At 46.6% G+C, this 14,910-nt stretch overlaps 1 non-coding gene across 1 annotated transcript; it reads left to right on the top strand.

Moving 5' to 3' along the window:
- The first annotated feature begins 3,210 nt into the window (after window positions 1–3,210).
- trnae-cuc (transfer RNA glutamic acid (anticodon CUC)) lies at window positions 3,211–3,282 on the top strand. Its single transcript has one exon. It is a non-coding gene; the product is annotated as a tRNA-Glu (tRNA).
- The last annotated feature ends 11,628 nt before the right edge of the window (window positions 3,283–14,910 follow it).

Below are 14,910 nucleotides of genomic sequence, written 5' to 3'. Positions count from 1 at the left end.
TTTGTCACTGTTTCAGGTTGATAAAACCTCGCCCCATATTTCCGTGGCTGTTGTTGAAGGAATAGAAGCACAATGACTCGGCCCTATAGCACATTACATGACTCACAATTCCCCAGAGGAAGGGTTTTTATGATGACATCATGTGTGTACATGTGTGTATGTATATATATGTTTTGACTCTACACATGGACACAAACTGTCCTGTTGCATGTGGCTGTATTGTTATTGGAAGACAAGTCATGGCCAGATAGTTCATCAGTCGGGGTGGGGCGAGAAGATGAGGTTGCAGTTTGTTAATTGGAAAATCGTGTGTGTCTGTGTGTGTGGTTGTGTGGTTGTGTGTTATGGTTCACAAAATAAAGGAAAGACGATTAAGTCCCATTTATGTTTATTATGATTGTAATTAATTTACCAAGAAAAGGGTTTCAGTCGGCTCACAAAAATATCTGCAGCCTGAGAAATAGAATAACAGAAGTGTCCCAACTCTTGTCCTTGGATATCCGTCTATTGGCAAGATCACAAACTCACCTTGATGATACATTCAATGAGGATGCACTGGGAATCCAGGGGTACAATATTTTTACAAGAGACAGGAACAGCTATGGAGGAGGTGGAGCAGTTTATGTACAAAATCACATTCCAGCAAAAGAAAGATTGGATTTGATGGCTGCAATACTGAAGTGATCTGGGTGCAAATCAGTCTACCTCATGTTCAACCATTGCTTGTAGGGTGTGTCCAGACCACCAAGTGCAAGGTTTCATGTTAGATAGAGGACGCCATCTTGATCGAGACATTTATTTGCCTGGAGACACAAACATAGATTGGAACTTGTCCACTTCAAGAGAAGCTGCGATGCAAGCACATGTAATTGAACACAGATGGTGGAAAGATCAACAAGAGTGTTCTAGGAAAGATGGGGCGAAAGTGAAACATGCACAGACCACATACTCCCAAACTGGAGCTATTTCTGTTCCAAAGCATTATCTAGACCAGTGGGGTGTTCTGATCAGAACCGAGTGGTAACTGCAAGGAAAGGACATGCTCCTCTAAGAAAATATACAGTCAGGAATATGAAATCACCCTGGGTGGACACAGAACTAAGAGAAGCAGTGAGATGGAGAAATGAAGCAAAACAGGCAGCGATAATATCTGGTTTTGAATCGGATTGGCAAATCTATACAGAAATTAAGAAATTATGTTACTTCTCGGGCTGCACGGTGGTGCAGTGGTCACCACTGTGGCCTCACAACAAGAGGGTTCCGGGTTTGAGTCCCGGCTCGGGTGTGGGATCTTTCTGTGTGAGTCTCCATGTTCTCCCCGTATCTGCGTGGGTTCTCTCTGGTACTCCGGCTTCCTCCCACCGTCCAAAGACATCAAGAGGGGACGAGGCTGGTTGGATTCTCTAAATTGACCGTAGGTATGAATGCGAGTGTGAATGGTTGTCCGTCTCTCTATGTTGGCCCTGCGATGGACTGGCGACCTGTCCAGGGTGAACCCCGCCTCTCGCCCGTTGACGCTGGGATAGGCTCCAGCCCCCCCGCGACCCTTAATGTGTAGGAATAAGCAGAAGAATCCGATGGACGGATGTTACTTCTCTTTCTTCTTTTTATTACTATTCACCACAACTGGGTTCCATTTGCAGTCGTTCGAAATAATAAAAACACAAGAAAACACCTGAGGTTCCTTTTTAGCTGGAATTTTCCTTTCAGAGCTTTAAGACTGAGGAGAAGGATTTTAAACTCTGTTCTGGATTGGTGATGTGGTCTCTCCTCCTAGTTCCTGTCCATGCACGTGCAGCTGCTTTCTTGAACAGCTGCAGTCTTGAAGGGGAGGTTCACTTTTTTGGACCTTTGGCCTTCCCAGCTCACCAGGGTGCTCCCAGCAACTGGAGACAGTTTTGGACCCATTGGGTCTGGTTCTGCTGACGCTATCTGCAATGCTAGTGCTAGCGCGAGTGGATAGGCCTGCCATTTAAATACCATCTTACTCACTCCACAGCACTTTCCAGGCAACTGAAATAAAACTCCAGAATATCAATTTAAAGTGTTTGTTGATAGAATCATTCTGGGGAGGAAACTTTTAGTACATCGCGGTTCTTTTTGAGGGACAAACCTCAGATTTCAGGTGTAATTTTACCTCTCCTCTAGTCGGTAGAAGTGGGCTCACGTTACAGCTTCAGAGGACTGATACGCTACTGACTGAATGTATTCCTCAGCCATTGATGAGTCGGCCGATATTTATCTATAATATATATTTATATATCCAGTAACTTCTACCAGTGCTGTCTCTGTGCTGGGCTCTAAAACCAGGCTGAAACCCTCAAATCAACTCTTGTTATGGAGGAAGTCACTCAGCTGATTAGCAGCTGCTTTCTCCAGGATTTTAGAGAGGAGGGGAGGTCAGCTATCAGTCCATAGTTGGCTAGAACCTCAGGGTATCCACAGCTTCCCTGACCAGGACTTGAACCCTAGACTGTGGCAGTGAGAGCACCAATCCTAGACACTGGACCATCAGGGACCACACTGACCAGAGTTTGTCCTTGCAGGAGTCAGTGACTTAATAGTGTCTAACCTGAATGAGACAGTTACCCTTCAACGTGGGGCCATGGCAGAGTGAACCAAGGACACTACAATGGGGGTGAGAGTGGAGCCATGATGGATTCACAGTTCATCACCTCCACCATCATGTGGACCACCACTCAATGAGAATTATATTGAACGTCTGCTCATCCTCAGAATGAAGTAAAAGTATTTGTGTTCCTAAAATAATGTACAGATGCTAAGATCAGTTATTAACATTGATTGACAGCTCTAAACTGACCCATCATCACTATACAGTTGCAAACTGAGGACTGGAATATTTAGAAATCCACAGATGCTCATAACAACTGGTAGTACAAGTACACAGTAGAGACGACTGTAGGAAGTAGCAGTTGTGAGCCTTGAAGAAAATGCAGTAAAGACAGGAAGCCCCCATCACATTGTCAGTGTTTCAGTGACTGGCATTGGGAAGAGACTGAGACAAAGTCACGTTATGAATGGAGGGCTGAGTTGGACCAGAGGGGGGCAGGATCCTGGGGGTGGACTGTCTTTAGGAGGCTGAGGTGTCTGGTGGTCTTGGTGGACCCTCTGCATCTCAAGCTGAGACAACAGAGTCCTGTGTTCTTGAGTCATTGTCTATAGTCTCTGTTGTTGGAGAGCTCAGTGTGGTCCCTGATGGTCTAGTGGCTAGGATTCGGCGCTCTCACCGCCGCGGCCCGGGTTCAATTCCCGGTCAGGGAATGAGTTATTTAGAGGTTGAGGGAGAGGTGATCAGGTGGTCCACATGATGGTGGAGGTGATGAACTGTGAATCCATCATGGCTCAGGCTGGACAACAATCCACAGAAAAACTAGTTTACCCTTTGAATTTTTACATTTTACCTTTCAGACGTTCACACAAAACCCGGAAATGGCTTTTTACACCTAAAATCCCCCAAAATGCTCTCTGAGGGCCTCTGCAGCTCCACTTCCTGGACTGAATTCGGGGCCCAGCAGGTCCCTGCGGGACTCACCTGCTCTGTCCAGCCTGACTCGGGGCTTCAGCACGGCATCGAGCAGCAACCTCTGCCGGCGGTTCTCCCGCTCGTACTCCGCCACGGTTTCCTCCAGCAGAGCCACGATCTGCTCCGCGGCCGCCGCCAGCCGCTCGGTGAGCAGCGCTCTCAGCACTGGGACTCCAGCCGCTGAGTCCCCTTCTCCCAGCTGCAGCAGGAAGTCTTCAGCGGCGGCGAGGATCCGCTCCTGGACCGACACCCGCAGCAGCTGCGCGGCGCACATGTTGAGGTTCTACCGGCGCCACTCAGCCTTCAGGAGACAAAGACCGAGGCCGGGGGTTCACGGACTTCTCCTTCTTTCCTTGTTGTGTTCAAAGCTTCCCGCGTCTTCTTGTCGTTTTGTGAAGCGCGTATTGATGACGTATGTGGTGACGTCCAAAGCCTCTTCAGCCGGCAGTGACCACGTGACTGATTCAGGCCCTGCTTCTCCGGCTTGGCGTGAGATTCTAAATGTAAAGCAGTGAAACGCCGTGGTTTCCTCCCTCTGGTTCGCGCGTCTGTTGGAGCTCCACGGCAGGAGAAATCGCTTCAAGAAACCCAACAGACTTGATTTGAAAACGTTGGAAAAACTTCTTTTTTTAATAAAAATTGTAAAAACAAAGCGTCCTCATTCCCATCACTTTCACTGAGACTTTCACATCATGGTCCCATTGTTCAAAGACATGGAACGATCCAGTATGAACGCAGACTTCAATGATCTCATTGTGTTCACGGGTCATCAAATCAGTGTCAGTTCAGTCGGTCAAGCCTGCAGGGAAGTTTACAGTCCAGCAGGTGTCAGTATTCAGTGACAGTAACACAGTGTCATGGCGTCCACAGGCTTCATGACGCCTCATCCACCCTTCACTCCTGTCTCGTCCTTGTGTGCTCACTCCAGCCCGTTGATGCACAGTTCCTGCCACAGCCTCTACCTTGTTAATGCAGCCGTGCCTGTCTTGTGTTCTTCAGCCTCTGAGAGTTTTTGAAAGTTTTATCCGATAGTCTAGATTTAGTGGATACGTTTGCAGCCGTTTGGTTTCTCTGCTCGGAGTACAAGAACATCAACGTCCCTTGCCGTGAACCCTGCTTCTGTCCTGAGTCTGAGCCTGGTCCTGTCAATCACAATGATCCAATTTTTGGAACTGACCATATCTTTCTTTCAAAAACAAAAGAAATCAAGAGAGCGATTCCTCAGTGATGGCATGAAAAGATCTTCCTCACAAACGTGGACGATACAAAGCTCTCTTCCTCTTCATCTCCAATTATTTGACCAAATTTGGCCGTCAAACTGGAGAGAAAACTCAGCCCTGTTGAACTCTGGCAGCTTTCCATTTACAAATAACACGTGTCCACGTGACAAAGTGTGTGAGCAGGAAGGAAGGGAGGAGGGGGGCTGAGAAAATAACAGCAGATCCCTGGATGGAGACCCCGTGCTCTTCTCTCCACCTCTCTTCCTCCCTGCTCTCTCCACCCCTCTTGAACAACACTGCAGGTGAACAGTTAGCATTGCTCTGTTTGATGAAGCTGCGTTCAGGGAATGAGGAAGTTTCCCTTTGTGTCACTGCTTCTCTACTAATCTGATCTCTGATCAGTTCACCAAGAAGAGTCTGGGGTCAGGGTCTTGATGAGTAGAGCTGTTTAGTCAGGAGGAGGCTGCTCTGATTGGTTCCTGACACTGAAACAAGGCCAAAGCTCAAGTACACAGGCTCACATATTGAAGTATTCTCAGTCTTCCCACTTCAAGTATTTTCTCACTTCAAGTATTTTCTACTCTGCACACCAAGTTACCTCTTATGTTAAGTTACTTGCTGAGAGTTATGCAGGACACTTGGATGGAAACATAACCTTTTTCTCTAATCAGCACAACAATGTGGGCGTGTAGTGAATCAACACCATAACAGTAACGAGGAATGAACGCAGCAGCCATCTTGGAATCACCAGGTTTACAAGGCTTCCACTCGGTGAGAGCAACCCCTCGATGGAGGAGAAGAAGCCGGACCATCAAGAAGACCTGAAAGAAGACAGCAGAGGCAGGAAGAGGGACCAGAGACACACAAACAGACACAACACTGCCACCTTCTGATCTGATGACATCAGAGTTGAATGTGTGGACTATTTGGAGGCCAAGCCTCACAATAAAAGCAGCATTTTCATGGGAATGTGTCCCATCCAGGGCTGCACGGTGGTGCAGTGGTCAGCACTGTCTCCTCACAGCAAGAAGGTTCCTGGTTCCAGTCCCGGCTCCAGCACAGGATCTCTCTGTGTGAGTCTCCATGTTCTCCTGTTCCTGTGTGGGTTCTCTCTGGTACTCCAGCTTCCTCCCACAGTCCAAAGACATCAAGAGGGGACCAGGTTAATCCAGACTCTAAATTGACTGTAGGTGTGACTGTGAGAGCGAATGGTTGTCTGTCTCTATGTGTTGGACCTGTGATGGACTGGTGACCTGTCCAGGGTGAACCCTGCCTCTCGCCTGAAGATACTGGCATAGGCTATGGACATCAGGCAGCTGGTGTGTTGGTGGATCTGTGGATCCTGCTGGAAGAAGCAGGGTGGAGCTCTGAATGGTTCCTGTCTCAAAGAGCTTCTCTGTGCAGCTCCCATCAGCTCCTAAAAACAGGAAACCAGCAGATTCACTGTTGAACAGTGGCATTAAAATGATGCCAGTGCTGGTTGTCTCTGTCTAAGGGTTTTGAGGGCATCCAGCTGCAGCCAGGAGACAAACACGGATGCTGCTTGAGGACATCATCCAGGAGGCTGTCCATGGGGTGGAGCTGGGGTCTCAGACTGGGGACATTGGACAAGAACTTCTCAGAGGAAACTCATCATGGTGGCTCAGTGAAGAAAACTAGACCTGAGCTGCCTGCTGGAACCTAGCAGGTGAAGGACAGAGCTCCACCTCTTTGGAGACACCACCACTGTGGGCTCATGTTGGCAAAAGAAGTGGGTCAGTATTTGACACACACACACACACACACACACACACACACATACATGCATGTTCTTACACACAGAGACTTTTCCTCTGTTTTTGTTTTTTACTGGTTTTGAACCAGTAAGTGGTTTCTGTTGGTTTGGTTTGCTTGACTGGTTGTTGTTTGTTGACCTTCCAAATCCACATTTTGGGTTCTGGCTTGTTCTGCTTTTCATTTTGTGTTTGTATTAAAGTTCTGTTGCTGAAAAAGAGACTTCTTTCTCTTTTTCTTGAAGTAAATATATGAGGGTCGAAACTGACCCATAACACCATGGATGTTCCAATAGTTAATGATATTAAAATGAATACTAAATCAAACCAGTCCATGTCAGAGATGTGTTCTAACACCCTCAGTAACGGTCAGGAAACACAAAGACCTTTGGTTTATTTCTAGGATTTTCTTGAGGTTCATTTTGCCTTTTTTTTAACTGAAATTGAAGATTTAGTGACTAAAAAAAGGTCCAGAGGCCCACAACTAAATCTTCAAACCAATATTTCCATGGATAAGGAAGCCTAACAAGGTCACCAAGAGATGGAAACAACTTGGAGGATAGAAAATTGTTTTTAGTTTATTTGACAGCTGATTGAAGACGTGGGTCAAAACTGACCGTTACCATAGAGATGGGAACAGAAAGCTGACACAGAGGAAGGTTCCAGCTCTGAAAAAGGAGTTTGATCAAAATCTTGAACTGCCAGTAGAAATATCCTTTTGTATGTTGACCTTTGTTGACAGAAGTCACTTTAGCTTGGCAGTGAAAAGAATGGCTGCTAGCTTGACAAAGAGCTGCACAAACCAGGTTCAAGCTGGACTTTGGACCCTGGTATCTGCAACGACTCCATCAGCTCCTAATCTAGCAGCTCTGCTGGGTCCAACTATTTTACAGAACATTTGACAGACCTGTGGAGCAGTGAGGACACACATGAGTTGATCACATGATCCACTGAAGCGCCATTTTACCCTGGTACTGAGGTCACCAACATGAGCTGGAGTTGGGAATCTTGAACTGAACCTGGTATCACAGCGACACCTGCTGCTGCAAAATGGAACAGCAACACTGAACCAAGTACAGGATTGGAGGGAGACTGATGGTCGCTGTTTGGGTTTTAGAAGGACAAGGAGGGCGTGGCTTCAAGCTGGATTCTCAGAGACTATTTCCCCAACCTCTACATTGGTATCTACACTGTCCTCCAGTCATGTGACTGAAGTCATCCAGTCACGTGACTGAAGTCATCCAGTCATATCAGTGATGTCACTCTGCAGGACTGTCATTGCCGTCTCATTCTAGAAAAGAATCCAGACTCCACTTTTATGGGGCAGTTTTGGTCTTTAAAGACTTGACAGTTCCAGGAGATTTAGTCTGGCTCAAGATCTTCAGATCAACCCAGGACAGAAGGCTATGACTCCATTGGATTGTGTAGTTGGAGCATTCAGAGATCTGGTGGATCTCAGTAGGAGCTGGATTTATCCACTGAATGATCCTGGTCAATGTGATCCTGCTCCTCCATCTCTCAGGCTGACAGAGCAGGAGGACCTGACTGAGAAGAAAGCTGCCCTTGAGCAGCTTCAGTCTCTGTGTGACAACACACAGGCAGAAAACCTGAATTTGAGGGAACAAGTTTCTACTCTTGAACATGAGAATAAAAGAGCAATCCAGGAGCTCCAGAACCTCACTGCTGTGGTGGCCAACCTCCAAACGGTCCAGGACAAGAACCAGACTCAGATAGAAGATCTGAACGCAACAGTCCACAGTCTTCAGTGTGAGGGGAGGAAGGTTGATGGAGAGAACAATGAGCTCAGAAAAGAGCTCACCCAGGTTCAGTCTCTGAGGGAGAGTGAACAGGTGGAGATGAAATGTCTTGAGGAAGACCTGACAGAGAAGAAAAGTGCACTTGATCAGCTTCAGTCTCTGTGTGACAAGAGATGGACAGAAAACCAGAATTTGTGGGGACAGGTTTCTAGTCTTGGACAAGAGAAGATTATTGCATATCAGCTGGTAGAGAACATGTCTGCCATGGTGGGCAACCTTGAATCTGTGAGGGAGGAGAACCAGACTCAGATCAGAGACCTGAACACACAACTCCACAATCTTCAGCTTCAGGTGAAGATGGTTTACAAGGAGAAGTGTGACCTCAAGTGTGAGCTCAACTCCATCCAAGCAGAGAAGAAAAAAATGAGACAAGAACTCACTGAGAAGAAGGCGACTCTTGAACAGCTGAGGTCCCAGAGTGAGGAGAGAGAGGCAGAAAATGGATGTTTGAGGAGACGAGTTTCTACTGCATCTCAGGAGACAGAGACCTTCACTGCAGAGTTGGCCCACCTTGAATCAAGGAAGGACCAGGACCCCACAAAGAGTGACAGTCTGAACGGTGAAGTTCAGAGTCTTCTATGTGCAGTGAGAACACAAAAGAAGAAAAGGAGCAGTGCTCAGAGGGAAATCCTGGGAAATCTTCATGATTTAAAAAGCTGTTTGAAAGAGGAAAATCATAACCTTCAAGTGAAGGTCCAGCAAACTTCTGAAGAGCAAGCAGACTCTCCCCTACGTCCAGCCAGAGAAGAGCAAACAGACTCTCCCCTACGTCCAGCCAGAGAAGAGCAAGCAGACTCTCCCCTACATCCAGCCAGAGAAGAGCAAGCAGACTCTCCCCTACGTCCAGCCAGAGAAGAGCAAGCAGACTCTCCCCTACGTCCAGCCAGAGAAGAGCAAGCAGACTCTCCCCTACGTCCAGCCAGAGAAGAGCAAGCAGACTCTCCCCTACGTCAAGCCAGAGAAGAGCAAGCAGACTCTCCCCTACGTCCAGCCAGAGAAGAGCAAGCAGACTCTCCCCTACGTCCAGCCAGAGAAGAGCAAGCAGACTCTCCCCTACGTCCTGCCAGAGAAGAGCAAGCAGACTCTCCCCTACGTCCAGCCAGAGAAGAGCAAACAGACTCTCCCCTACGTCCAGCCAGAGAAGAGCAAGCAGACTCTCCCCTACGTCCAGCCAGAGAAGAGCAAGCAGACTCTCCCCTACGTCCAGCCAGAGAAGAGCAAACAGACTCTCCCCTACGTCCTGCCAGAGAAGAGCAAGCAGACTCTCCCCTACGTCCAGCCAGAGAAGAGCAAGAAGACTCTCCCCTACGTCCAGCCAGAGAAGAGCAAACAGACTCTCCCCTACGTCCAGCCAGAGAAGAGCAAACAGACTCTCCCCTACGTCCAGCCAGAGAAGAGCAAGCAGACTCTCCCCTACGTCCAGCCAGAGAAGAGCAAGCAGACGCTCTCATATGTTCTTCTGCAGAGGAGCGACGGGATTCTGCTGCATATCCTGCAACTGAAAAGCAGAATGATGGGGGCACCCTGGAGACTGGACCTGCTAAGGGTCAAACCAGAGGTCTACTGAGCCGTGTGACATCTGGTGTAGAAGATGTTCTGTTTATGTTCATAGTTTTTTCTTTGTGTGCTTTTCCTCAACTTTGTTTTCTTTGTTTGTTCTATATGATGATACCTTGATCACCACAGCAGTTGATCCCAGCTTGATTAGCTGAGTGCTTTGCAGTCTAAAGCACTTTAGTGATACCTGTGGGGTCCCTTATCCTCCCTGACCACAGGGATTCAGCCTCACTGAAGGAGAGTGAACCTTCCAGTTTGCAGCTCCTAGACTCTGGAACGCTCTCCAACTGGACATGAGGACGCTGAGGACGCCTTCAGAAAGAAGCTAAAAACCCATTTGTTTAGTAATATTATTGTTCATGATGGAATCGTCCCTCTGAACCTGCCCACACAGGTCAAGAGGTCAAATGATTCCCTGTTTAAAACAGCTCTTCCATCACATGGATGTGCATCCCAACAGTCAGAGCTCACCGATGCTCCTATTCCCTCCGGTGGGAGGCGCTAAGAGTGACTGAGGGTCAGGGGGGTCAGGCTAGTCCAGATAGTGGGTCTGTATGAGGTTGTTAGGGAGGGATAAGGTAGTGGCAGAGTTCAGGCTGTAGCTGTGCTCCAACAGTTGAGACAGGGCAGGACAAAAAATGACCTCCTGATGGCATTAGGAGTGATTCTTACAAGAACCAATCAATAAAAGTGGGTGGTGACCTGCTCATGTGACGCTTGTGTTGATGATTACTGGGTCTCCTCCATGCTCATTTATCATGAATGAATCCCTCTGAGTAAAACACCTAATGTCTCCTAAGTTGTTTCACAAAATGTGTGTGTGTGTTTGTGTGTGTGTGTGTGTGTGTGTGTGTGTGTGTGTGTGTGTGTGTGTGTGTGTGAGTATGTGGGCAATAACTACAAGTTATCTATGTATAGATCAAAAAATTATGAATCAGTTGGATACATTGACAGTGGAAGTTCAGGTTTCCTGTAATTCAGTTTGCAGACAACACAGAAAACTGCCCCTGACCCCTCCCCTCATTCTGGAGGCTTTAACATGAAAATGAAAATGCTGAGAGACACAAATGCAAATCAGAGTATTTGACCAGAGGTGACATTTTTTAATGCTTTTCTTGTTATATTTGTTATATATGTTCTGTATGGTTATATTTGTTATGGTTGTTATGGAGTTTATGGTTATTATCTCTGTTTCTTGTGTCTTTGTCTTTGTTGTCCTCCCCTTCGTCCGTCCTGGATTTTTGACCCTGGTTGCAGGAAGCGTGTGACCTCAACTCCTTTTTCTGTGTTGCTGAACGTAGAGCCTTGCTTCATTGTGTTAGCTAAAGTGTGATCCTCCCTGCTAATTCCTTATTTCGTTGACTAATTACCCACCAAAAATTAATACCTACTTGCTTTATTTGGCGGAAGTTTAAAAGACCATCATTCTTGTAGCAACAGTCTTTCTGCCTTGTAAACACGCTAAGCTAACGATGGCTTCTCCCTCTTGTCCTCCTCTCTCCTGCTCAGAGTGCCACATGTTTTGTTCCTCCTCTGCCTCCTTTAGTGATACTGATAAGTGTGTTAAATGTAGTTTTCTTGTTGTGTTGGAGGTGAGGCTTAGCGATGTTGAATTGGACCTGCAGCGGCTCTGCACCAAAAGCTGCAAGAGCTAGCCAACCCTCACTCGCTGGTGCAGACCAACTTAGCTTAGCTCCTGGCTTAGGCCCAACTAGCGCTCCCCCAGAAGCTCCCAAGCATCTGGGAGAGCGCCAAGAAAAGTTGGGCCTAAGCTAGGATGTGCTTGCTCATGAAGAATTGTTGGGTGTAAATTCATTTAAAGAGTGTGGAACTGGACCTGTTCTACTTGTAAAGTGTAACTTTTGTTATTTGGTGCTTTACAGGGTGATGACTTGACTTCATTGCAGCTTTGACCTGAGCAGGTGTTCATCCTCATCTCAGTAACAGGGGACACTTTATCACAGCAGTGGACAAACATCAGCATTCATCACCCAGCAGCTCTTCTGATCAACAGAACAAGTTCAAGTATTCTGGAGAATGAGGGCATCGATCCCTCTACCTCTCACATGCTAAGCTAGCGCTCTACCATTGGAGCTAATTCCCCTGTTAAGGATCACAGCAGATGATGCACGTTGACCTTCATGCATGGTTGAATGAGCGTCACCAGTTGAAGCTTCTCTGGTTGACCAATGTAATGGAGACCAAGGGTTCCATGACATAAATGATGAATTGAAGGTAGCATTTGTCTTGGTATTAACAGTTTATGTAAATTAGAGGCACACACACATGTTAATGGTCAGGTTTATTGAATCAGCAAACATGTGAAACATTTGCTATGCCATGTGTTCCAGGGAGGGACCTGGGAAGCACAGGGGGACCGGCCATCCTGCCTGTGGAAAATGAAGACCCCAGTGTCAGTCAGTGGGAATCACTGTGCAAGGCCTGGTATTTAGTGTTGATCTAGTTTGTCTTATGTAAATGTGGCAGTTTCAGTCGTCACGTCAGTCCTCACCTCTTCCTGGTGGTTTCCTTAAAGGGGGTGGAGCCAAAAGGGGAGAGTGGCCCAAGGAAGCTCCTTAAGAGCTGTAGGTGCAAACCTTTGCTCCCAGATGGGAGAGGGGGTACAATCACAGGCGAGGTTCATTGAATGATTATGTGGATGTATGATTGAGTTGGTGTAGTAGTCTGGAATCATGTATATATTTGGTCAGGTTAAGTTGTTGCTGGTTTGATGTAAATATTGATTGTAGAGCATGGTTGTGGTCTCACCTCCACTCTATGGGCCATCCATCGTCATCTTCTGCTTATTCCTTACTCGTAAGGGTCACGGGGGGGGGGGCTGGAGCCTATCCCAGCATCTACGGGCGAGAGGCGGGGTTCACCCTGGACAGGTCACCAGTCCATCGCAGGTCCAACACACAGACGAACAACCATTCACGCTCACGCCTACGGTCAATTTAGAGTATCAATCAGCCTCGTCCCCTAATGTCCATGTCTTTGGACAGTGGGGGGAAGCCGGAGTACCTGGAGAGAACTCACGCAGGCCCGGGGAGAACATGCAAACTCCACACAGAAAGATCCCACGCCCGAGCCAGGACCCGAACCTGGAACCTTCTTGCTGTGAAGGCACAGTGCTGACCACTGCACCACCGTGCAGCCCCGCTATGGGCTGGTCTGTCTAATTTCCTGCAGCCAGGAGGGAATTAAAGGCAGTCAGGGGTTTTTAATGTAAGTTGATGGTGTCTCATGCAATCTCTTTCAATACTCCAGTGGTGGTTTAAGTGAAGAAAAACATGGGTTAGTCAGTAGGACTCTGTGTGTGTGTGTGTGTGTGTGTGTGTGTGTGTGTGTGTGTTTCCATGCAGACTTTCCCTTGTGACAACCGATTTGATTTGGAAACCATCTCATCTAAATCTCCTCTCCAAAAACCCTCTTCTTCAACTTTGTACCCAAGTTGTCTCCTCATCAGGCACCACAGTATCCAGTAGGTTCAGTTAAAACAGTCATCAGTGATTAATGTTCATGTTCAATGATGAGGTTTTGATTTATTCTTCCAGAATCATCTGAACAAACCCTCCTCAACACAGTGAAGCCTTCATCTGACAGGAGGAGTTTCTTTTCCCAGTGATTCCACTGACAGTGAAAAGCTTCGTTCATCAGACTGGTCTGATAGGATCAACTACTGGTTGCTCTGGAGTGGAAACAGCAACCTGTCAGGAAACATTAGTCAGATCAAAGCCAAGATTAAAGCAAGAGCCTCCAGATCAAAGACAGAATTGATGATGATGTCATCAGGAGGGCTTTGATAGTGTCTTTATTTGTACCTGGAATTCTATATTTGATCTCAGGAGGACATGAAAGAAACACAACTGAGGAAAGTAGAGGAGAACATTCAGCTTCATTTGAAACACTCGAACTGTTGAACAGTAGAATTTGTTTGAAACAGTTTACAACACTGAGTGACAGGATTGAAGAGGGAAGAGTTTTGTATTTTCAGTTTAATTCTAACTTTAAACTGGGCATGAACATTTTTAGTCGTTCACATTCTAACATACAGAGGAAGTCATGACATTCCCTTTTTTTTAACCTGTCCTGTTCAGGAAATGGAAATGGAAATTTAGCTGCTATGTTGAATCAGAAAAACCTTTTGAAGTCTACTATTGCTTCAGTCAGAAAGTGGACTGTTGTTAACTCTTACAATGGTTGGTGATTGTGGAGGAAGAAAAAATTCTTATGAACCTCTTTTTAACAGACACACATTTCTAAAGACAGTGGTTCATTTTATTTTTCTTCTTTCTTTCTTTCTTCTTTCCTTCTTGTTACATGGGACACATTCCAGACAGGAAGGTCCTTCTGAGACTTGAACTGGGATCACTGGACCCAGAGTCCAGAGGGCTCACCATTCCACCATAGAACCAAACACAATGAGGAGGTTCCTCTAAATACCACTTGACATCACCTGCAATCAACCTGGTTGGAGCTGTGGGATTGGTCTTTCCTGCTGAGACAGAAAGAATCCTCCCACATTGGCTTCTTTCAACTGTCAACATTGGTTTGGCTCATTGGAACATTTTCAAACCCTCGTTGCTCAGATTTTACATTAATTTGATCATGACTTTAGACAAATGTTCTGTTCATTAATTAAATAATCACTTGAGTTATGAATTTAGTGAGTCAACCAGACTTGGTCAAAGATAAAAGTTAGTCTGGTTATTATTCAGTTTCCAGTCAGTAGGGACACACACACACACACACACACACACACACACACACACACACACACACAGCCTGTCTTCAGTATAAAATGGTCTGTCACGTTCTCTCACGTTGGAAGATTTCTCTGACTCCATTGTGAATACAGAGATTCTTCATCTGCCACCTGAGTCTTGATCCACTGATTCCTCTGATCCACCTCTTTCTGCTCCAGCAAGGCTGACATGGATCAGGTGGGTCCATGTCATCCAATCAGGAGGTTTCTCCTCTCAGTTAATTTTCTTCAT

The sequence above is a fragment of the Aulostomus chinensis genome, chromosome 1, assembly GCF_037954235.1.
Source record: "Aulostomus chinensis isolate RoL2024-O1b breed Wild chromosome 1, RoL_Achi_v1.0, whole genome shotgun sequence".
Taxonomy (NCBI): Eukaryota; Metazoa; Chordata; class Actinopteri; order Syngnathiformes; family Aulostomidae; genus Aulostomus; species Aulostomus chinensis.
This window is presented reverse-complemented; position numbering and strand designations above follow the sequence as displayed.